This window comes from Oryctolagus cuniculus, chromosome 11 (genome assembly GCF_051225735.1).
Source record: "Oryctolagus cuniculus isolate XC-2025 breed Fujian yellow rabbit chromosome 11, ASM5122573v1, whole genome shotgun sequence".
NCBI lineage: Eukaryota > Metazoa > Chordata > Mammalia > Lagomorpha > Leporidae > Oryctolagus > Oryctolagus cuniculus.
This window is the reverse complement of record NC_142877.1, coordinates 91,013,715-91,038,691: the sequence shown is the minus strand read 5'-3', so window position 1 is coordinate 91,038,691 and position 24,977 is coordinate 91,013,715. Positions and strand designations below refer to the sequence as shown.

Genomic DNA, 24,977 nt, shown 5'->3' with positions numbered 1-24,977 from the left:
TACAGTCTCTTCATGTGAAAGGCTGATGAACATTTGAAAATACTACGTTTGCTAAAATGAATTCAAATAGTAGCAATATTCAGGATAGCATCCATTAAAATCACACCATAAAATGTTAAGAGTGAAAATATATTTTAATGCACTGTTTTAAAAACCTCCAAACATATACTTCCAATAATATACATGTTCAGCTAAGGCTCTAAAATAATGAAAATGTTAAGAATGTGTTTGTAGCTCCAACATACAAGTAAACCATTGCATTTTACCAAAAGTATTCAGGTGATTGTCAGCATATTGTCAGCATTTAATTTTATTTATTTGAAAGGCAGAGTGGGTGGGTGGGTGGATTGAGAGAGAGAGAGAGAGAGAGAGAGAACCATCCTCTGCTTTACTCTCCAAATGACTGCAATGGGAAGAGCTGGGCCAGGCGGAGCCAGGAGCCAGGAGCTTCATCTGGGTCTCCCACTTGGGTGCCAGGGCCCAGGCCCTTGGGCCATCTTCTGCTGCTTTCCCAGGTGCATTAGCAGGGTGCTGGATTGGAAGTGGAGCAGCCGTGACTTGAACCGGTGCCCATATGGGATGCCAGCACCACAGTAGGCCGCTTAACAAGCTGCACGGAAGCGCTGGCCCCTCAGAATTCTATATTTCAGAGATAACAAAAACAAAGAAAAAAAAAAAACATGACAGATGTCTTATATATTTTCACGTGACAGCAAGAATATTTAAGGAAAAAAAGTTTTAAGTGATTTATGAGTCATGAAAACTTATTTTCTCTACATCTCTATAGGCAAAAATGTATGATAGACTATTAAATTCCGCACAAGGCTCTACATAGCTGTCCTAAGGATGCAGCAAATCACAGTAGTAGCTTCTGCAGACCTACTGTTTGAGAAATTGAAAAATACTTCGTTTTTCTCCAATATTTCGCTTTTTCAAAAACATATCATTTGCTTCCAGTTAATACTTTGCATTTTTTCAGATAAAGTATTGCAACTGAACTTTGATGTAACAACGCTAACACATTTCTGTTTTTCAGTAGTTTGTACTTTGTCTCATTGAGAATATATTTCCTCCTTTTGGATTGAATCTAACTTCCATATCTCATGCAGAGGAAATTAAAGTTCTTTTCCAACCCTTCCTTTCCTGTACCTTGGTACCATCTCTGGTGAAGATGAGTACTACCGTGATAAACGAGGTTCAGGGCATTTTATTTTTCTCCATGTCTAGGGAGCTGGGGTTGGTAGGCAGTCCCAGTGCTAAGGGAAATCTTAGCAAGTTAAAGGCTGGTATGCAGGTATGAATCTTTCAAATGATCACATGCAATAAGGTAAGATAACCACAGAGACAAATCTCTGCTGGGATGTGAGCTCGCTTCTCCCCACGTGCACTTTTGGATTTCAGGGGTAGAGTTGTTGCCCAGACTATCCTAGCTGATACAACTATGGAATAACAACAACAAACATTCTCAGTTTCAGTGCCTTCAACATCAAAGATAGGTCCCTCATTCAGGCTCATGCCCTCTGCCAGTTGTTTGAGGGCTCTGTTTGTTCTCTTAATTCCATGCCCCAGACCGAGGGAGCAACTATGCTCTCAATTGTGCAGGTTTTACTACCACATCAAAGAATGTAATAGGATTAACACTTGATGTAGCTGCTAAGATGCAGCTTAGAACACCTGCATTCGATGTTAGAGAGCCTGGATTTGAATCCCAGCATTTCGCCCAATTCCGACTTCCTACCAACAAATTCCGACTTCCTACCAACGTGCATTTTAGGAGGGAGCAGGTAATGGCTCAAGTAGTTGGGCCTCTGCCACTTGTGTGGGGTTAAGTTCTGGGCTCCTGGCTTTGACTTGGCCTAGCCCCAGCTGTGTGGGCATTTGAGGAATGAACTAGTATGTCATAAATTTCTCTCTCTTTCTCCCTCTCTCTTTCTCTGCATTTGAAATAAATGTGTTTTTTTTTTTTCCAAAAAAAAAAAAAAATGGCAGAAGCTGAGGCACAGGGGGAAAACAAAGAAAAGCAAAAAAGAATGCGACAGATCATGTGCTGAGTCTTAACATTGTTGTCTGAAAGTGTCTTAAGTCTGTTTACATTTGATTGCAAGCAAGTCATATGGTTACCTCTAAGTTCAAAAGAGGAAGAGGTGCCTTGTAGCATGAGCCTAGAAGGTAGAGACCTTGAAATATTTTGGGAACACCTCTGGCAATCTCCATGATCATTCTTTCAAATGATAAGTCAATTATTTCTCTGGGCTCTGTGACAGGCAATAGAACTCAGAGTCAAATAATTTCTGGCCACTTACGATGCATGTTGATCTACAGAATATGAATAGTCATTCTACAGTTAGGCATCAGCTTATGTAAGAGTGGAAATACAAGAATTAAAACAGTCACACAGATATTATAGTCATAGGCAGTTTTTCACACCAGCTACAAAATAAGAAGATGTCTTTCATGTTCTCTAACTGTGCAGAGTGCTCAGTCAGGTGAGTTCTGTAGGCTCTACAACATCTGAAGATTACATTACCTACATCTGTCCTGTCTTGCTTTTCCTCAGGGCTACTAGAGAGGTACATCATCTGTTTTTTCTTGTTTTTTTTTTTTTTTTAAATTTTTTCCCCCAGGGGGTCCTGGAGTCCTTATCAAAATGACAATTTAAATATAAAAATGGCATGGGGTCTAAAGACATCTGGGGGCTGGCATTGTGGTGCAGAGGGTTAAGCCAACACCTGCAACCTGGCATCCCATATAAGCACCAGTTCAAGTCCCAGCTGCTCTACTTCCTATCCAGCTCCCCTCTAATACACATGGGAAAGCAGCAGAAGAAGGCCCAAGTACTTGGATCCCTGATACCCACATGGGAGACATAGAGGGAGTTCCTGGCTCCTGGCTTCAGCTTGGCACAGTCTTGTCGTTGTGGCCATTTGGAGAGTAAACCAGCAGATGGAAGCTCGCTCGCTCTATCTCTCTCTCTCTCTCTCTCTCCCCCCGTAACTCTGCCTTTCAAATACATAAATAAATCATTTTTTAAAAACAGACATCCGGGGGTCGGAGCTGTGGTACAGCAGGTTAACACCCTGGTCTGAAGCGCCAGCATCCCAGATGGGCACCGGTTAGTGTCCCAGCTGCTCTACTTCCAATCCAGCTCTCTGCTATGGCCTGGGAAAGTAGTGCAAGATGGCCCAAGTCTTTGGGCCCCTGCACCCACATGGGAGACCTGGAGGAAGCTTCTGGCTCCTGGCTTCAGATTGGTGCAGCTCTGGCCATTACAGCCAATTGGGGAGTGAACCATTGGATGGAAGACCTCTCTCTCTCTCTCTCTCTCTCTCTCTCTGCCTCTCCTCTGTGTAATTCTGACTTTCAAATAAATAAATAAATAAATCTTTAAAAAAAGAGAGACATCTGTTGAATTTGGAGAGAGAGAGAGACAGAAAATTCCTTTGGACAATTTAAACTTTGACAAAATCCCTTAGTTAAGTAGAATTTGATGATATATTATTTGCCACATATTATTTGTGATAGGATTTAAGCATTTATTTATATATTAACAGTATAGTAACACATCAGTAATTCTAATTCAGTAATGCCCATTTCATTAACAATAATTTGATATCTTTTGTAAAAATATCAAGTTAACAAACTCCATCCAGGTATTGTTACATATTGTGCTTTGAACTTATTGGACTTAATTTTATACTTATAGTCTAAGTTTGGAGTTCAGGACCTTATGGCAGGGACAAAGACAGATGCCAGGGCCTGCCCTTTGGCAGTGTCCTAGGAAACTGAAAGGTTGCAGGATGGTGACTAGGAGTCCATGAACAGGGTAGACCCTAGACAGAGAGGCTCCAGAGTTAGCAAAGATCATTTTGCTCATTCCTGAGAGCAACAGCGCAGCCATTCTCCAAATGGGCTCTGTAGGCATGGAAATAAAGACACCCGGAGTTCAATTAAGAGCTGAAGGGGAGGGCCTCTCCCTTCTTTTGTGGGTTCCACTCAAGCCTGCACAGCTCTCATGTGTCTCTAAGGCAGGAAGAATCCTCCTCCCAATATATAAAAGTTTGAATTTTTCCATTCCAAAGGAAGAATTGAAATTCCAGTAACAGATCTAGCAACAAAAAAACTGTGATATTCCTCACATGTTTGATTCCACAGTGTAAGTTTTACCTGCTTTATTTATCTGAATATTCTTTGTTTTATTCTTTCAAACACATTTACAAGTACTTTTTGCTAGGCACAAAATTCAATGCTATAGAGATGTAAGCAAATCTGCCATGTCTCCCTATTGTCATGGAGTTTAAGGTTAATAAAAGAAAAGAAGGAACAAATGAATAATTATATCTGTTCTTTGAAGGAAAACAAGAGGGGGCTCTTTAGGGAGAATAAGGAAGAGGACCTACTTTAGAATAGGAGGTTCATCTATAGACATCCCAGTGATGGGAAGAGTGAGCAGGAAACATGTGCAGTACAGACAAGGGCTAGGAAGCAGGAAAGAGCTTGACACACTGAAGGATTTTTTGTTAACATTTCATTTCAAAATAGTTTTAAATTTACAAAACACAAATTGTGAGGTAGTAATACCAAGAGTTCCCATATATCCCTCCCCCCATTGCTTCTATTAACATCTCATAATTGACCACACCCAGCTTCCCCCTACACACACCTTTTATTTTAATCACTAAACCTTTTATCCCTACCACACTGAAGGATTTAACAGAGGTTAGTGTGGTTGAGAAACAGTGAACCAAGGAAGTCATTGGAGAGCAGGCAGAATCTGAACTTTGTATGGTCTACAGATCATATTAAAGAATTTTGGTCTTTATTCTATCCAACAGGAAATTTTGAAGGATTTTAAACACAGAAGTGGTGTGATTAGAGCAATGCCTTTAAATGATCATTTTTATTGCACTGAGAAGAGCAAAAAGGAGGAAGGTGAAGAGGGCAAGTGCAATAACTTTTTAGTAATACAAATTTGGATTCTCCTGGGGTGGTCTACTCAAGAGGTGATAATGGCTTGTACTTGGGTACCAGCCAGAAAGATAGAAATGTAGACTCGGGAAATAAAATTGACCAGAGCTGATGAAGGTTTTATCATCAGGGTTGGGTGAATTTGTTGGCATGAAATGATTCCCACGTTTTTCACTTGGCCAATAACACTACCATTTGCTCCAGTTTGTTCAATGACAGAGACATTGATGGAGAAAGTTGGACTGAGATAAGTATTAGAGTGGTAAAGGCTAGAGAAAATGATTTGGTTTGAGATATGTCAAGTTTGAGACTTCATGTCAAATATTAAGGATGAAGTTTAGACATACTAAACCAGAGCTTAAACAAGGCTCTGGTTGGAGATCCAAATCTGAAAGACTCAACAACAGTGTGATATTTGCAACCTTGAGTACTGATGAGATCACTCAGAAATAGAGTATGGGAGAAGAAAACAAACTATATGTGAATGTCAACAAATCACATACATACCTGTTTTCTACCTGAATTTCCACTGAAAGACAGTATGACTCTCAGGTCTATTATCATTTTAGTAACTCTGACAGATGAAACCAAAAAATTAGAATAAAGCAGAAGAGGGTATCTGTTATTCACCTTGACATAAAATTTTCCTAATCACAAATACTTCATGGATGTCAATGCCATTACTACAATTCTCAAAGATTTTTTAGGAATTGGCGCATGTAAGATATAACTTGATTAGCTGATACACCAAGGGAATACATGGTAAGTTACCGTGAAAAACAACTTAAATTGGTTATAACTGTCTTGAGAATTATTAAATAAGGTGTTAAATTGAATTTTGCTTTTCAGATTATGTTTTCTGGCTCTGTAAGGCTATTAAGTTACTGGAAAGATTTTACTTTCATGGTACTGTAAGTAAATCAGATGTTGCAAGAGATTTCCTGAGGCCAAGGGTTTATTTAGAAAGTTAAAATATTATTTCTGAACATAAACACTATTATGTTAATTACCATCTTCAAGTATTTAGACTCAAGTTTCTCAAGGGTACTTCCAGATAGAGCCCTGCATCTCATTTCAAGGAAGAATTAGGGAGAGGAGTTTAGGTTCTCAAACACTGGAGCCGGGAAATCAGGGTAGAAAATGGCCTATCACTTTTGTCATAGAAAAATCCAATTATGACAGAGAAAAAAATGAAGAAACATAGTAAACTAGAGAACAACCTGTATTAAGTATAGCACACAAATAATCCAAACAGGATTAAATATCACATATTAATTAAAGCTTCTAAGTTATTTTTTTCTTGAAAATTTAAAGAAAAACCTGCAGTGAAAATTAGATAAACCAACCTTGGAGTTTTAATATTCATTAAAATATAAAGCCTTCATCACCTCAATATATAAATTTCCTCTATCATGACCTTCTCTTATCCAATACATAGTCTGGAGTCACCTAACACAGGGCTCAACAGGACAGATGAGTGGTAAATATTCTCAAGCTATATCTCTGTAAAAGTTTAGAAAAAAATAAATCCAAATGTATGAATGGGAATCTTTTTTTTTTTGGTTTAAAGATTCATTTTATTTATTTGAAAGGTTCATTTAATTTATTTATTTGAGAAAGAGAGAAAGGGAAATAGAGAGAGAAACTTTCATCCACTGGTTCACTCTCCAGATGGTTTTAATAGCCAGAGCTGTGCTAGGCTGAAGCCAGGAACCTAGAACTCTAACTGGGTCTCCCTCCTGGATGTCAGGGGCCCAGATATTTTGGTCATCTTCCGGTGTTTCCCAGATGCATCAGCAGGGAGCTAGGTTGGAAGTGGAACAGCTGGGACTCAAGCAGGTACTCTGATGTGGAGATGTTGGTGTCTCTGAAGGACCTATACTATGCCACAATTCCAGCCATACAAGGTTCTTTTGAAAGCAGTAAATGTGGGTGGGTAATTTTACTTGGATATTTTTCTTGAAGGGCCTTGTCTTTTAAAATAATGGAAACATTAGTCAAAATGACAAAATTAAGACAATTCAATTTGTAGATTACCCTATATTTGAAGGTATACTATGATTAGACACAGAAATAGGAATTTTCATTTGAAAAGTGTCACTTGATTTGATTTTTTAAAAGATTTTTTTATTTACTTGAAACTAGAGTAACAGAGGTGAGGGGTGGGAGAGAGAGAGAAAGAGAGACACAGACAGAGATCTTCCATTCTCTGGTTTACTCCCCAGATAGTTGCAACAGCCAGGGGCTGGGCCAGCTGAATCTGAGAGCCAGGAGTTTCATCCGGGTCTCCCATATAGATGGGAGGGGCCTAGATACTTGGGCTATTATCCACTGCTCTTCCAGGACATTAGTAGGGAGCTGGATTGGAAATAGAGTAACTGGGACATGAACCAGTGCCCACATGGAATGCTGGCATCACAGGCAGTGGCTTTACCTGCTATGCCATGACACCAGCTGCCTCACTTAGATTTCAAAAGTGAGCTGAGTGTCAGACACTTCTGGGATTATAACCCGGAAAACGACAACCTCAGACTTTATGCATCTATTTAGACAAAGTCCTCATCTGAAATCTGAGCATCAATGATGCTCGGTTTTGGTCACACCTTTTTCTGGGTTCTCACCTTACTTGTTGCAACTGCTTCCTAAGGAGCCTCTCAATATCCCTGAGATCTACACTTCTTGGACAACTCACCCCAGGTCAAACCTTGTCTTGAGCTTTCTCATCCAGCTCCTTAGTTTAATTCTGTGAGCTCAGCCAGGAGCAACCACATTCTCAATCTTTACTTATTGAAATCTTATTCAGCCTTCAAAGTTATATACAAAGAAGAAATGTCCCATATTCCTGTTATAAACAATTCTCCTGGTGTTGTCATGTATAAAATTCTCGTCAAAAGCAGCAGGATTTGCCAGTTACCTGCCTTGCCCCAGGTCCTTTGCTAGGAAGAAATTCTAAATTATTTTTCTAATTGCTTTTAAATCCCAGCCATTTCCCTCAATAGTTAGTCATGGCTAGCATTCTACGGGATCAACAGTTGCTTCTAAGCTGGAACTGAGCTTTGTTTATTGTATTATCTTCCAGTATTTTACATAATCTGTAGCTCTGCCCAAAATAGTACCTAGTAGTTGAGTGTGAGAAATTTTTTCTTCCTTTTTCCCCCAATTAATACGGTAAACTATCAAGTATTCAACCAGAATCTACCACACAATAAGTGCTAAAAAGTAGTTAGACAGCAGTTTACTTGTTCATGACTGATATTTAAAAGCTTACATATGGCTATGCTAGCTACAGTTCGCAGCTGGTGGAGTTCCTTTAATTGATGTGGGAAGTGATGTCACAGGTGACTCGGGCTCAGATTTGGGTCTAACTGAAAATGAGATTGTGACAGTTGGCAGAACAAATCCATTGAAGCAGTCCTGGGAAGATCCATTTTTGTTTTGGATGATGAGACTAAGAGGAGGAAAGAATGTATTAATGTATTATCCCTCCTAGGAGGGAGTAGAAGCCTCTTCAGTGAGGAACAGTAACTGGGCACTATGGTTTGGGTATTAGTTTGGATAGTGAATGTCTGCCACACATTTGTGTGTTAAAAGCTTGCTCTTGAAGGTGGTGCTATTGGGTAGGGGGGCATGGAAAATTCAGGAGATGATTCCTAGAGGAAGATCCTTAGGTCACTGGGGGTATAATCTCAGTTAGCAGTAATCATCTGAGGATTGTTATAAAAATGGGAGTTTAGACCTAATCTCTCTGCTTTCTGGGTTGCCATGTGTCTTGTCTCCCATTCCCAGTTTTCATTATCATCCAGGCCAAACCAATGTTACCTAAAGTTGGATTGAACCTCCAACACTGTAAGCCAAACTTCTTTTCTTTATAAAGTTATGCTGTCTCTGGTATTTTATTATAATAATGAGAAACCCATACATCTGGATGCTACTTAATATTGCACTCAGGGACAGTATCGTGCCCTCGTTTATTCCTCTAGCTCAAGGTACCCACTTCCTTGCATGCTAAGCACCAAATGTAAGGAATAACAGCCATGCTCTGAATAAACCAAACTCTCTCTTATCTCAGGGGTTTGGACATGTTGTTTCAATGTCTAATAAGTCCTTTAGCCATCTCCCATTTCTCTATATCTCCTCCCATCCCAGAAACGTCCACATGTAGGCTGGTCTAACCAGTTGAAATGTCACTTTCTCCAGGAGCCTTCACATCCTCTGAAAGTGGACTAGGTCCTCTCATATCCCTGTCGTAACACTTACCACACTGCATTGTTCTTGCACTTCTGTCTTACCTACTAGACTGTTGGCATCTTGAGTATTTACTAGGTTATTAGTCACTGTGATGGTAAATTTTATGGGTCAACTCAAGTCAAACATTCCAAATGTTTCTGAGAAGGTATTTTTAAGGCTACTAACATTTAAATCAGTGCACTTTGAGTAAAGCAGATTACTCTCCATACGTCAGGGAGTTGGGGAGACCGTCATTCAATCCATTGAAGACCTTGCTAGAAAAACATGACCCATCTCAGAGGAACATCCTCCAGGTTGCCTTCACCCTTCAACAGCAAGTCTTCCTGGGCCTGCAGCCTGCTGCCCTACTCTGCAGACTTTGGATTCTCCAGTTTCTGTAATCACGTGATCCAATCTGTTCAAGTGAAAACCACTTCTATATCTCTGATTAATATGTGCACCATTTTATTTTTATCACATGCTCAAGGTCCAACATGTACAGCTGATCAAACAGAATTCAGTTAAGTTGAAATTGATTAGACTAGTGGGACAGAAAATCATGGCAGACACTTTGTCACGTCCTCTTCTCTAAGTCAGGAGCCTTCACGAGTTAATTTACCTACTGCAAGCAAGGATTGGATTTACCAGCCTTAAAGTTTCTTTTTCTTTATCCACTAAAGAGAAGAAATGAAGGCTAATGCAATTCTCTGTTAATATTTCAGCCCCTGGTTTGCATATACAGTAATTGACATTCTATTTGGTAGACAAAGCTTGTCAAATACTCCTAGAGACAAAATCTTACTGTCTAGAGCAGAAAGTCAGGTGCCTTGTTCTGGTCTTGGTAGTATTATCTCAGGTTTCTTAAGTCATTGGGAAGAAGACACTCGGGAAGAAAACAGCCTCTTTGTCTCCCAAAATTTTTATCCTAATGATTCACCAAATTGGAATTATAAATAATTTAGACTTTGACAGAATTGCTACAGTGCTGGTCAGCTCAGTTCTTAAGTATCTGATGTGAATGAGGATATGGTGAGAGATAATGGCCTAGGAGATTTTACTGTTAACCATTCAAATTAAGCTTCTCATACAAAACATCTGAGTGTTAACTAACCAATGGAAATGAATGGAGGGGACTCCTCCAATGGCCACCGTGTCCGGCGCACTGCGGCCGGCACACCATGCTGATCCGATGGCAGGAGCCAGGTGTTTATCCTGGTCTCCCATGGGGTGCAGGGCCCAAGCACTTGGGCCATCCTCCACTGCACTCCCTGGCCACAGCAGAGAGCTGGCCTGGAAGAGGGGCAACCGGGACAGAATTCGGCGCCCCAACCGGGACTAGAACCCAGTGTGCCAGCGCCACAAGGCGGAGGATTAGCCTAGTGAGCCACGGCGCCGGCCAGTAACTTGTCTTTTGTTGGCAAGAGAATGAGGAACAAATGGGACCTATATTTTAACTTGTGTCTTAAATGAAACTGATTTGTCCATCTTTCACTAAATTAATAACTCCTCTCCTTTTCCTCCAGAAAAAAAGAATAAGTGAAGTGAGAAAGGAAAAACCAATTGAGTTAGTAGCAAGCAATAAGGTTGTTGGTACCAGGGAATGAGATGAAAGGAGAAGAAAAAAGGAAACTTTGGTATCCACAAACTGGGTAGTCCATTCCAATTCAAAATCAACACCATTTTTCCTAATATATATGTTCTGTTATGTATTCTTATCCTTAATATTGTATTTCAAAACTTTAATTCACTCACATAATTTAATGTCTCAACGTTTTTTATGTCAGTTTGAACGTCTTATGAATGAGTAACCATATTTTAGCTTCTCTAAGCAAATTAAAGCCTCAGGGATAAGCGTTCTAGGCTATATACTTATTTTTGCAGCAGGTATGTTAAAGTATATTTTGAACATGATATGCATAGGGTGCTAAAAAGTATTTCAATCTCCCTACTGTTATATAATGTCCTCATCCAGTTAACTATATGCTTTCCAATAATCAAAACAGAAAGGAGTTTATTTGAAAACCACAAAACAAGCAGTGCATCTGCCTTAACTTTGATTTCTCATGCATTCTGCCAGTTTCACATTTATAAATCTTCTCCCAGAAAAATTTGTAATTGAAGTGGATAAAGTTTAAAGCTACAGGAAATGACTTGCAGTATACTTCACTGTAAGTACTATTTCTTTTCTTTGCTTACTTCATCCATTTGGGTAAAAAAAATGCATAAAATAACAGATGGCATGTGAGTGGGAAGCTATGATTTTCATTGATTAAGCATCACAGAAATCGTAATGCTTATACAGTACTTTATAACTATAATTAATGCTTTTGCATGTATTACCACAATCATTCTCAGAATTGATGCCAGTGTTTAACAATGATCAAAAGAAGGAGCTGTCTCATCAAAAATAACAAACAAACACAAATTCAAATCTAGCAAGATTTGTATAGAGATGAGCTTTGATAGCATGAGCTTTGATGAGAAACATTTTAACTTTTTTTTTTTTTTTTTTTTTTTTGGTTCTTTTGATTTGACTCTTGCCTGCCTCTCAGGGTGGGAGGCAGGGGGATTACATACAAATTCCAGAAAGTACTCTTCTCTCTGTATCCATATGGCCTTGATCATTTTGGCATGAAAACCCTTGTCAAAAAGAACTCTACAAGTAAAGAAAAAAAAATGGACACAGCAGTTTCTCATTTCCACTGTACATTTCCAGGTCTATAAATGGTGCCAGAGGATTGATATAACAAACAATAACAAATCATTTTTGTAGAGCATCTTACCCTTAGCAACAATTGCCCACTGTTGTTGTTCCAATGTGTTGATACAACTTTGCAAGAGCCTCTGCTGATGCTCTCTCCTTTTTATTGCCTGCCTGCTCAAGATTGTTCAATTCAGCCTTTACCTCTTGCCCCAGACTTTTCCTGGCAATGCTTTTCCTTGTTCTCTTTTGGTGCCATGAGCCTTCTTGCTGCAAGGCTCTGAAATGATTTCCCTCTCTTTCCTTCCCACTCTAGCCTGGTTAACCCATGCTGATCCTTTAGCTATGATGCCCACAGTGAGACCTTTATTTATAGTCCATACCCACAGCCCAAACCAGCTTCCCTTCTGTGTGGCTCTCATAATCCATACATCTTTCCAAATTTGCTCTTTTTTTTAATTATTTGTTTGAAAGTCAGAGTTACAGAGAGAAGAAGAGCTCTTCCATCCACTGGTTCACTCCCTAAATGGCCACAACAGCCAGGGCTGGGCCAGGCCAAAGTCAGGAGCCAAGAGCTTCATCTGGGTCTCCTGCACGAGTGGGAGAGGACCAAACAGTTGGCTATCTTCTGCCATTTTTCCCAAGCCATTGACAAGGAGCTGGATTGGAAGTGGAGCAGCCAGGATATGAACCATCACGCATATAGGATGCCCATGTACAGGTTTTGTTGCTGTAATGTTTTGTTAATGAGTTTTAGATCCATGATGGGAATCACTATGACTGTTTTCCCATCACTGTATCAAAAAAAAAAACCTAACAAATATATATTTACTGTGTGAATGGTTGGATGGCTGGATGGAAGAAAGGGAGCCAGGGTGGTTTGCGGAGACAGCTGATGTGGAGGGGCAGCAGAGACAACACAAACAAGGAGCAGAGGGAACGCAGGAAGACAGGTGGCCCCTCATGGTGGCCCCAAAGATCATGTCTTTGAATTTATGCAAAGCTTCCCACAGACATCTTGACCACTATGGTTAGAGGGCATAGTATATTCAATGCACATGTTTCAATTCAAAAAATTATTTATTAATATTATTTTCTCTTAAAGATAATGTCCTGGGAAAGAAATATGGTACCTAGAAATTCTACTCATTTTAAAGCCAGCCAGACCTGGATGTCAATATTTGATTTCATGATAGGTGTTTTGCAAGTTATACTGTGCTTGGATTCTCATCTTTAAAAGATAGATAATTATATCTAATTGAATAGCTGAATATTATATGACAAAATGTTTTCTTGATGTACTATATACATCCTGATGCGTCAGGAACTGTCCCAGGTTTAGTATCAAAAGTCCCATGTTCTGAGATAAATTGGGATGATTGGTTATCTTATATAGAAATGATATCATTTTTATGACTATTTAAAACTTTAATAATTATGTGAGGGTATTTCAAAAAGCTTATGAAAAACAGAATTAAAAGATGTTTATTTTGGTGCTAAAAATTTTGAAATCCATGCATAGTTTTTTCATAATATGCATTTCCATGAACCTTTTGAAGATCTTTCACAAATATGTAATCCATACATAATATTTATTTTAAAAGTAGACATTGACACAAGAAACATGTCAGTTATTATTATCTAAGTTGGGACTAAATGGGTAAGCCCATTGGAATGTAATTTATTCAAATGAGCATGAATTAGAGATGTAGTACTCAGCATGCCTGTGCATATTTCAAAACTTCAAAGACAGAACCTTCAGAGTAACTCTTCAGAAGTGTGAATAGGTAAGATGTGTATCCCTAAGGAAATTTTCAATTTCCATTCACACTGCTGAGAGTATGTTTTATAGTTTCCTTTTGTTGTAAGAACAATCTAGCAAGACATTAATTTTTGTGGCAAAAATTTTCATGATAGATAAAAGACAGGTTTGCTCATTATTGAGTAAAAGTATATGTAAAGTATCTTTCACCAGACCTAGTGAAAAGCCTAAAGAACAAAAGTAGATTCCTAGGCCGGCGCTGCAGCTCACTAGGCTAATCCTCCGCCTTGTGGCGCCGGCACACCCGGTTCTAGTCCCGGTCGGGGCACCGGGTTCTAGTCCTGGTTGCCCCTCTTCCAGGCCAGCTCTCTGCTGTGGCCCGGGAAGGCAGTGGAGGATGGCCCAAGTGCTTGGGCCCTGCACCCCATGGGAGACCAGGATAAGCACCTGGCTCCTGCCATCGGATCAGCGCGGTGCACTGGCCGCAGTGCGCCGGCCGTGGCGCCATTGGAGGGTGAACCAAAGGCAAAGGAAAACCTTTCTCTCTCTCTCTCTCTCACTGTCCACTCTGCCTGTCAAAAAAAATTTTTAAAAAGTAGATTCCTAAAATGGCTTATTTTATTCATTCCTGTTGTTTGAAAGGAAACTTAGTGGAAAAAAGACAAATCAAGGTTTCAATCCTGGCACTGGCAGTGACTGATTAGTAGACTTTAGGCTTGTCATATACAAGGATACTTCTGAAAGTTTGTGGAAAATTGAATTAGAAGAGGAGTCTAGGATAAGCATTGCAGCGAAGTGGGAAAAGCCACTGCTTGGATACCCATACCACATGTTGGAGTACCTGGGCTCAAGTCTCACCTCTGCTTCCAATCTACCTTCCTGCTAATGCATTCTAGTGGACAGCAGGTGATAGCTGTAGTACTTAAGTTGTTGCCATCCTTATAGGACACCTAGGTGGAATTCCAAGCTCCTGGCTTTGGTCTTGTTCAGCCCCAGGGGTTGCAGGCATTTGGGGGAATGAACAAGCAGATCAAAGACTGACACATGCTCTTGCCCCTTCTCTCCTGCTCTCTCTCGGTTCCTCTCTCCAGCCTCCTCCTCTGGTCTCTTGGCTCTGCTCTCCTCTCTCCTCTTCTCTGCTCTATCTTCTCTCCTTGCTAGCTCCTCTCTCTGTCTCTCTCTCTTACAGTCTCCCTTTTTCCTTCGCCGCCCCTTCACTCCGGTCTGTAGATTGTTCCCCAATAAACCCTTCCCCTTAAAAAAAAAGACTGACACACACACACACACACACACACTCTCTCTCTCTGCCTTTTAAATTAATAAAAAAAATGAATAAACTCTTTAAAAGGATGACTTTATGTTGGAGCAAAATATTTGAAACCCATGCATCATTTTTTCATAGCACATTTTCCATGAACTTCATGAAGACCATGTGTAGCTTTTTCAGATCTCTACATAATGATGGATAACAGCAATCTCTTCAAAAATCAAGAGGATACAATGAGACAACTAACATAAAGCAAAATGACTACACAGCACAGGAACAGAGCAAATACTACTCTCTTTCCCAGTCTCCAAAGTTGCAATTACATAGAAGAACTGGTTGTCATTAACAATTTTTTTCATCTATTTTCATGTTATATTGAAGGTAAAGATAGAGATAATCTTCCACCCACTGGTGGATGTTAGCTGGGCCAAGTTGAAACCAGGAACCTGGAACTGAATTTAGGTCTCTTATGAGGGTGTTAGGGACATGCCCACTTGAACCATTACCTGCTTTCCAGGGTGTGCATTAGAAGAAAGTGAATCAGAAGTAGAGGAGACAGGACTCACTACCTGCATCCCATGTGGCGACTTAACTTCTGCACAAAACACCTGCTGCAGCTTCTGTATATTAAATTTTCTCCATTCCCTCTAATTCATGGAAAATGTCACACCAATTTTGGTTTCCCTCCTGCAACTATCTTCAAGCATTAATTGAAGTACAGTAACTTCTAGGATTGCTAGAAGAAATCTAAACTCAATGCAATTATGACAGAACCTTGACAAGAAGTTAATATGTTCCAGTTGCTGGACAAAGTATAAATTTAGAAATCTAGATTCTATAGAATATTTTCTTAGTGCTTCTAGCAATGCTATTTTCCTGTGTTCCATGTCTCTTACAAGCCGTTTTATACATACTGGTATACTCAGAATTTTTTTCTTGAGAAAAAAGAAGAGGTGGAGGAAGAAAAGTAATGGTGGAAGAAAAGGAGGAAGAAGAGAAAAAGGAGGAGGTGGAAAGAAGAAGAGCAGAAGAGAAGGAGAAGAGGATGTTTAATATTTGACTGCCTTCTTGGTAACAGATACAATTGTTATGATTACACCCAATTCAAATTTACACAAAATCTAGAGTAATACTTTGCATCTTCTCTCAGGAGTTAGGAAAAAGCAGATAAGGATGAACCAAAACCCTTATAATAATATCCAATTATTAGTTGCAAATTCCTCTAGTTCCAAATATTTCAAAAACTGTATGTATATTTTATTTATTTGACAGGGAGATTATAAACAGTGAGAGAGAGAGAGACAGAGAGAAAGGTCTTCCTTCCATTGGTTCACTCCCCAAATGGCCACCACGGCCGGCGCTGCGCAGATCCGAAGCCAGGAGCCAGGTGCTTCCTCCTGGTCTTCCAAGCAGGTACAGGGACCCAAGCACTTGGGCCATCCTCCACTGCTCTCCTGGGCCACAGCAGAGAGCTGGACTGGAAGAGGAGCAACCGGGACTAGAACCCGGTGCCCATATGGGATGCTGGCGCCACAGGTGGAGGATTAACCAAGTGAGCCACAGCATTGGCCCCCTCAAAATATATTTTTATTCTTAGTCTCAAGGGTCTGTTACTTTTAATTTTCTGGCAATCACAACATTATAAAAAATAGCTTTATTTATTGGTGTTCAACAACACTTCTGTAAGTAATATTAAAATTATTGCCCATGATATAAATGAACAGAAAAATCTCATGTGTTTTGGATTATAAAACAAATCCTTTAATTCACATCTCATACCTGCCTATTTTTATCATTAAAAAGCAAGATAAAATTTTCATAGTTCTATTTCAGTAAGACACATCTTTTCTCAAGAAAGATTTTGAGATCACTTGGCCAGAATCTTGGTTTATGACTGGATTTCCAGGAAAAATAAACCCCGATGTCCCAAGATTTCTAATCATATGCAATGACTTAATTTATCTTTTTTGCATTCAGAATGGTCCTATCAACACACTACTCATGGGAAAACTGAAAATAATCCCTCCAGCCATTTCTCTATAGCACATCATGCTGTCACAGAATGCCAGTTGAGAAAGGCTATTCAACTTAGACTGGTGTTCATTTTTTTTTAAACAAACTCATGCTTCTCATAGCCATGTTCGTACAAATAAGACGAATGCAGTAAAAATGAACATCAATTAATAGGGAGTTCATAGGAACTGAGAAAGTAGGAATCTAACACTTACTATATAATTTGAAAATATCTGAAGGCACTGATCCGTGGGGGGGTGAAATTCTGAATTAAAAGATGGCTTAGAAAGTAATTTCAGTATAATACAAATATATTACAAAATAATACAAATATAATACAATATATACAAATATAATACAAAAATTTATAGTTACATCTCTAGAATTTTTCCTTTCCTAAAGTAACTTTCAACATAATAACTAAAGAAGGAAAAGTAAAAAATAAAAAAACAATAAAAAGCAAGAAACAATATAGTAATCTCAGTATATGGCTAACTAAACAAGGAGAGAAGTAGACAAAAAGCCACCACAAATTCCTACATTTTCAAGCTGTTTCCCACCCAGACATCTTATCACTGGAAAATCTGTCACCTACCCAAACACTAGGTTCATAGAAGGTAGCCTAAGCCTTCATTGAATGTAAACTGTATTCACTCTTCTCCTACCAAGAATCATTTCTCAGAAGCCTCAATCTCATTCTGATACTCTGCTGCACTTAACTTAGCATTAGAAGAGTCAACAATATCTAATCAAGTACCAATTACACATAATATTAGAAAAAAAGACATGAAATCAGGAAGATCCACTCCTGTCAATGGAAGCTTTATGAACAAACGATGACACTCTGAGTACATAAATGTGCAATCAATTGTAATTACATAAAGAAACAGTTGGGAGCCGGCACCGGGGCTCACTAGGCTAATCCTCCGCCTTGCGGCGCCAGCACACGGGGTTCTAGTTCTGGTTGGGGCGCCGGATTCTGTCCCGGTTGCCCCTCTTCCAGGCCAGCTCTCTGCTGTGGCCAGAGAGTGCAGTGGAGGATGGCCCAAGTGCTTGGGCCCTGCACCCCATGGGAGACCAGGATAAGTACCCTAGCTCCTGCCACTGGATCAGCGCGGTGCGCCGGCCGCAGCGCACAGGCCGCGGCAGCCATTGGAGGGTGAACCAACAGCAAAGGAAGACCTTTCTCTCTGTCTCTCTCTCTCACTGTCCACTCTGCCTGTCAAAAAAAAAAAAAAAAAAAAAAAAAATTAAAAAAAAAAAAAAAAGAAACAGTTGGGTAGGACTAGGGGCTAAGTTAGAGCCAGATCCATGTTGATTGAATAAAGAGGTGATACAAATACCTTGTCTTGAATATACACAATTTTGCCTAGTTGGAAGGCAGATCATTGTCTACCCAAGGGACATGGCCAGTTAGCTAGATTCTGTATTTCTCAGCCTGCCATGAACCTAGATGTATTCACATGACTGAGTTCTCACTATTGGAATGTCAATGAACGTAGGTGGAAATACATCAGTGTGCATACTATAAAGATGATTTTTGAAAGATAGCTAGTCTGGACTAATTATGTTGGTTAGTTTTATGGATCATCTTGATTGGACCACGAGGACACAGATATTTGGCCAAGCACTATTCTAGGTGTGTTGGCAGGGGATGTTCTGGAAGAGGTGAACGCTTGACTCACCAGACTGTATAAAACAGATAGTTCTCCCCATGGCGAGTGGCCTGATCTCATGTGCTGAAGGCCTAAAGTGGACAAAAAGGTGAAACCTCCTGAGGATAGGGAGCTTCTCTTGCCGGTCTTCCGTCTTGGGCTAGGATTTCAGTTTTTCCTCCCATGTTCAGACTAAAATTGAAATATTGGATGTTCCTGAGTCATGCCTTCCAGCAGCTGGACTGGAACTACATCCTTAGGTCTCCTACTTTCCAGGCCTTTGGACTACGGTTGGAAGTACACATTAGTTTTCCCTGGACCTCCAGCTGACTGACTACAGATCTTTGGACTTGTCAACCTCCATAATTGCTGAATCAATTCCTTATTTCACACACACACCTCCTATCTATCCTGGTTCTTTGGTCAACCCTAAAGAACAAGCTGATTTTTTTCCTTCTATTGGCCAGAAATGTGGACATTATAGTGCCAACTCATCCTTCACCACATTGTTGAGGACACATCCTGGAGGATAAGAGCTAAGATGAAAGGCACCTCGATGTATGTGCAACCTAGTAAAATAGGAGCTGCCTCATCTGCCTATGCCAGGTGGATTTTCATAGTAGAGAAATACTCTTTCTTATTGACCCATTGAATTCTGGGATATCTTTGTTATAGCATCTTAGTTTTCACCTTGACTACTACAGAGGAAATCTGAAGAACTGGGAAAGGAGATGATTACAGAAACTAGGGCACTTCAAAAACTTTGTGGAAAATGGAACTAAAATATATGTTTATTTTGGTTTTAAAAAGTTTTGAAATTCAGTTTTTCTATAATATATATTTTCTATGAGCTATTTCACGTCCTCTGATATCCATAGATTTCAGTATTTTTATACCACAACTTATAATTACATTTCCACCAACTTTTTTGAAGTACCTTCATATTTCATTTTTTTGAGATTTATAGCATTTGAAAAGCAGAATAACAAAGTAACGGGGTGGTAAGGGAAGAAAGGAGGAGAGCAAGCAAACCAATTCACTGGTTTACTCCCAAAATGTCTGGAGATAGTTTTTATTGGAAGAATTTCAGTATCAAATCACCAAGGCCCAGGGATGGGCCAGGCCGAAGCCAGAAGCCTGGAATTCCACTGGGTTTCTGTCATGGGTGGCAGGGTCCTAAGTACTTGGGCCATCTGCCACTGCTTTCCCAGACACAGCAGCAGGGAGTCTGATCAGAAGTGGAACAGCTGGGACTTGAACCAGTGCTCCCATCTGCAATGCTAGCGTAGTAAGCAGTGGCTTAACCAACTGTACCACTTCACAAGTCTGTGCCCTTATATTTTAGAAGACTAATGTGACAAGTCATGTGAAGGGAGGCTTAAGGTAGAAGAGCCTAAAACTAGGGAGACCAAATCACAATGACTGTATCATCTAAAGATGCTTCAGAATTTGTAAATGCTGCTGCCACCCTTCACCCCTGCACACACACTATGCTTGTTCTCTATCAGTTATTTACAAGTTATTTAGAAGATCTAAAGCAAATTCTTTTTAAAAATGAATTATTTGTTTTATTTATTTTTGAAAGACAGAGATATCTCCCATTCACTGGTTCATTCTCCATATGCTGACAACAACTGGGAACTCAATCCAGATCTCCCACATAGAGGAGCATCAGTTGCTGCCTACAGGTGTGTATTAGCAAGAAACCAGAATCAGGAGTGGAACCAGGACTCAAACCCAGGCACTCCAATATGGGATGCAGATGTCTCAAGCAAAGTCTTAACTGCTTGGCTGAAAACCTGCCCTTCAACCATCTTCTACGTGACTTATTCTGCCTGTGTTCTTGTCCCCCTCAAATCTGTCTTTAACATAATTATGAATTTTCATCTAAACTATAATATAACCATGTACCTTTTCTAATTAAAATCTCTATTAATTTTGTCACCTTTGTAATCGACTTCCAAATGTTTTTGTTTGCTTACATCTTTGGAGGATTTTGAAAATTACTGTAACCCTTTCACATTTTAAAGCCAACATCAACTTTTTAAAATCTGGTTTGACCCAGAATCTACAAAGAAATCAAGAAACTCCACAACATCAAAACAAGCAACCCACTTAAGAGATGGGCCAAGGACCTCAATAGACATTTTTCAAAAGAGGAAATCCAAATGGCCAACAGACACATGAAAAAATGTTCAAGATCACTAGCAATCAGGGAAATGCAAATCAAAACCACAATGAGGTTTTACCTCACCCCGGTTAGAATGGCTCACATTCAGAAATCTACCAAAAATAAATGCTGGAGAGGATGTGGGGAAAAAGGGACACTAACCCACTGCTGGTGGGAATGCAAACTGGTCAAGTCACTATGGAAGTCAGTCTGGAGATTCCTCAGTAACCTGAATATAACCCTACCATACAACCCAGCCATCCCACTCCTTGGAATTTACCCAAAGGAAACTAAATTGGCAAACAAAAAAGCTGTCTGCACATTAATGTTTATTGCAGCTCAATTCACAAAAGCTAAGACCTGGAACCAACCCAAATGCCCATCAACAGTAGACTGGATAAAGAAATTATGGGACATGTACTCTATAGAATACTATACAGCAGTCAAAAACAATGAAATCTGGTCATTTGCAACAAGATGGAGGAATCTGGAAAACATTATGCTGAGTGAATTAAGCCAGTCCCAAAGGGACAAATATCATATGTTCTCCCTGATCGGTGACAACTAACTGAGCACCAAAGGGGAAACCTGTTGAAGTGAAATGGACACTATGAGAAATAGTGACTTGATTAGCCCTTGTCCTGACTGTTGATGTACAATGTAATACTTTATCCATTTTAGTATTTTTTTTTGTTCTACTACTATTGGTTGAACTCTGTAATTAACACACAATTATTCTTAGGTATTTAGATTTTAACTGAAAAGTGATCCCTGTTAAATATAAGAGTGGGAATAAGAGAGGGAGGAGATGTACAATTTGGGACATGCTCAATCGGACTTGCCCCAAATGGTGGAGTTAGAAATGTGCCAGGGGATTCCAATACAATCCCATCAAGGTGGCATGTACCAGTGCCATCTCACTAGTCCAAGTGATCAATTTCAGTTCATAATTCATCACACTGAGGTCTAAGAGTCAAAGGGATCACACAAGCAAGACTAGTGTCTGCTAATACTAACTGATAGAATCAAAAAGGGAGAGAACTATCCAACCTGGGAAGCGGGATACACAGCAGACTCATAGAATGACAGATGTCCTAAACAGCACTCTGGCCTCAGAATCAGCCCTTAAGGCATTCGGATCTGGCTGAAGAGCCCATGAGAGTATTTTAGGCATGGAAATCCAAGACACTCTGGAAAAAAAAAAGAAGACCTAAATGAAAGATCTCTGCAAGTGAGATCCCACAGGAAAGAACGGGGCCATCAAAGAAGGAGGTACCTTTCTCTGAAGGGAGGAGGGAACTTCCACTTTGACTAAGACCCTGTAGGAATAAGATTGAAGTCAGCAATCTCAAAAGGCTTCCATAGCTTTGGCAACTCATGACTAGAGCCTAGGGAGATTACTGACACCATAAACAAGAGCGTCAAATTGTTAAGTCAACAACAGGAGTCACTGTGTACTTATTCCTCATGTGGGATCTGTCCTTAATGTGTTGTCCAATGTGAAGTAATGCTTTAACTAGTACTGAAACAGTATTTTACACTCTGTGTTTCTGTGTGGGTGCAAACTGATGAAATCTTAATATATACTGAATTGATCTTCTGTATATAAATATAATTGAAAATGAATCTTGATGTGAATGGAATGGGAGAGAGAGCAGGAGATGGGAGGGGTGCGAGTGGGAAGGAAATTATGGGGCGGGGGAAGCCATTGTAATCCATAAACTGTACTTTAGAAATTTATATTTACTAAATAAAAGTTAAAAAAGGAGCCAGCGCTGCAGCTCACTAGGCTAATCCTCTGCCTTGTGGCGCCGGCACACCGGGTTCTAGTCCCAGTCGGGGCACTGGATTCTGTCCCAGTTGCCCCTCTTCCAGGCCAGCTCTCTGCTGTGGCCAGGGAGTGCAGTGGAGGATGGCCCAAATGCTTGGGCTCTGCACCCCATGGGAGACCAGGATAAGTACCTAGCTCCTGCCACTGGATCAGCGCGGTGCGCCTGCCACTGGATCAGCGCGGTGCGCCGGCCACAGCACGCCGGCCTCGGCGGCCATTGGAGGGTGAACCAACGGCAAAGGAAGACCTTTCTCTCTGTCTCTCTCTCTCACTGTCCACTCTGCCTGTCAAAAAAAAATTATCATATCTATGTTATAACTGAAATATATAGTAAACTTGTCACAACTAAAATTACAAAAATGAATTTTGAAGTTTTGAAATTTTGTGCCAGTATGAAAGTATTTGTATAAATTTTAGATACATTAAATTTATAGATTGTTTTTGAATGATTAAGAACAATGATGATTAACATTTTTATGCTTTAGGCCTCTTCTAAACATATTTTAATACTAACTACATAATTATAAAAAGAAAGTAAGTTTGATGCAGTTTAAGTAACTTGCCAAAGACTCCATAGTCAAACGACAAAGCTAGGATTGAGTTTATCAGATTTTAAAACATGGACAGGATATAGATCAATTTCTGGATAGTTGCTGCCTTAACGTAGGGAGTTATGTGAACAAAACTGGGCAAGAAACAAAATAAATTATAAATTTACCTACATCTAGATAGATACACAGACTACCTTTTCCAGTGAAAAGCCCCAAAAATAATTACCAAAACATCAGCCTAGTACCCAGATTATGATCTTAAAATACCACCTCTCATAAAAGAAAAGAGGCTTAGAAAATGGGTGACGCCCAATTCTAGGTTTGTGCATTATCTTACATATTTTGTGTATCATTTATAGATAATAAAATTCAACATGAAGTGGAATAAGGGAACTTGAAACATCAGATAGCAAGGAATTTCTTAAGGACTATTAGTCATGTCATAAAAACCTCAGCCAAAGATGGAAAAATTGAACTTAAAGCAGGATAAGCCATGCAGTAAATTATAATACATCAATTATTGGGTCCATAAAGATGGGCAAAACGCATCTTTGAAGAATGCATGAGAGCCCACATTTCCCCAAAAACTGGCAAATAAAGGAAAGCAAGGAAGCCTCTGCTCTTTCCTGTCCTGTGCCAACCGTACCTTGTAACTAAAGAGCTCATGGGAGATGCCAATCTGTTTCTCAGAGGCATTGCAATACCACCACTGGTGACCCGAAGTAAACCACAGATCCGTGCAAACATCAATGGCTGCCAACACCACAAAAAGAGAGCTACCTAGATATCCTAAACCTCTTAGAGAAATATGTTGCACCATCTGTAAGCAATCTTGCCAAAGACGCAAAACGATTAAGCCTGCTACTCATATATCTAATTGCCAATTTGCATAGTACAGCAAAATATGTTAAATGACTCCATAGGAATGGATCAATCAAATTTAAATAAATACCAAGAGACGATGTTCAACATATACTCAGTTTCTTACAAAAAATATGGTTAAGAAAAAAAGAAATGGTACTTCCAATTTCCAGCCCAGAATGTAAGAAGCTGGAAGTCAGCACTCTGTCCCACAATGAGCAAAACTTCTAGCAAGCCGACAAATTAAGAACTCTTCTCAGAACCATCAGAGACGTACAGAGAAGTGCAAACCACCGCCCCCCAAATTTGCGAGACCAACAGGAGAATACGAGTATAGAGAAACACAGCTTACCGGAGCGGACGCCACTAGAAACCAGGGCCTAGGTACGGAAACCTGAACGGGAACTGACGAATTGCTCCAGGTTCTGTGTAGCTAAGTCTGAGAGAGAAAACTCCAGAGAGTCGCAGTCCTTAGACCGACCTCTGCCTTTCGTGAATTTTACTTCCAGGAGCTTGACAACATTCTCACAGTGAGTATCAGGAAGAGGCAGAGAGGAAAGCAGCCATTTTGAAATGCCTGCTAGAGCATTTGAACAAGGTCTTCTTAACAAGGTCTGCTCTCCGGAGAAACTATTTAACCGGAGCCCAACATGCTTTGGTTTTATCAAAGGCAAACTAGGGAAATCAGTCCAACAATCTGACAAAGCAGCAAGGCAATACAATGGAGAAAAGATAGTCTTTTCAAGAAATGGTGTTGGAACAACCAGATATACACACACAGAAAGTTAATGTAGACTAAGACCTAATAATGCTGGTCACAAGAATTTACAAAATGAATCACAGGTCTAAACATAAAATGTGAAGCTACGAAAGTCCTAGAAGATTACCTAAAAGGTTATCTAAATGCTCTTGAGTTTGATGGTGATTTTTTAAAATTTATTTAACAGGTAGAATTATAGACAGTGAGAGAGAGA

The 24,977-nt window shown here is 39.8% G+C and overlaps 1 long non-coding RNA gene across 1 annotated transcript in view; it reads right to left on the bottom strand.

Annotated features, from left to right (window-relative positions):
• Positions 1-225: 225 nt before the first annotated feature.
• Positions 226-24,977, bottom strand: part of LOC149123559 (uncharacterized) — a 97,408-nt gene continuing 72,656 nt past the window's right edge. Inside the window, exon 4 of the long non-coding RNA XR_016216235.1 lies at positions 226-639. This is a non-coding gene — a long non-coding RNA (uncharacterized LOC149123559). The remainder of the gene's footprint in view (positions 640-24,977) is intronic.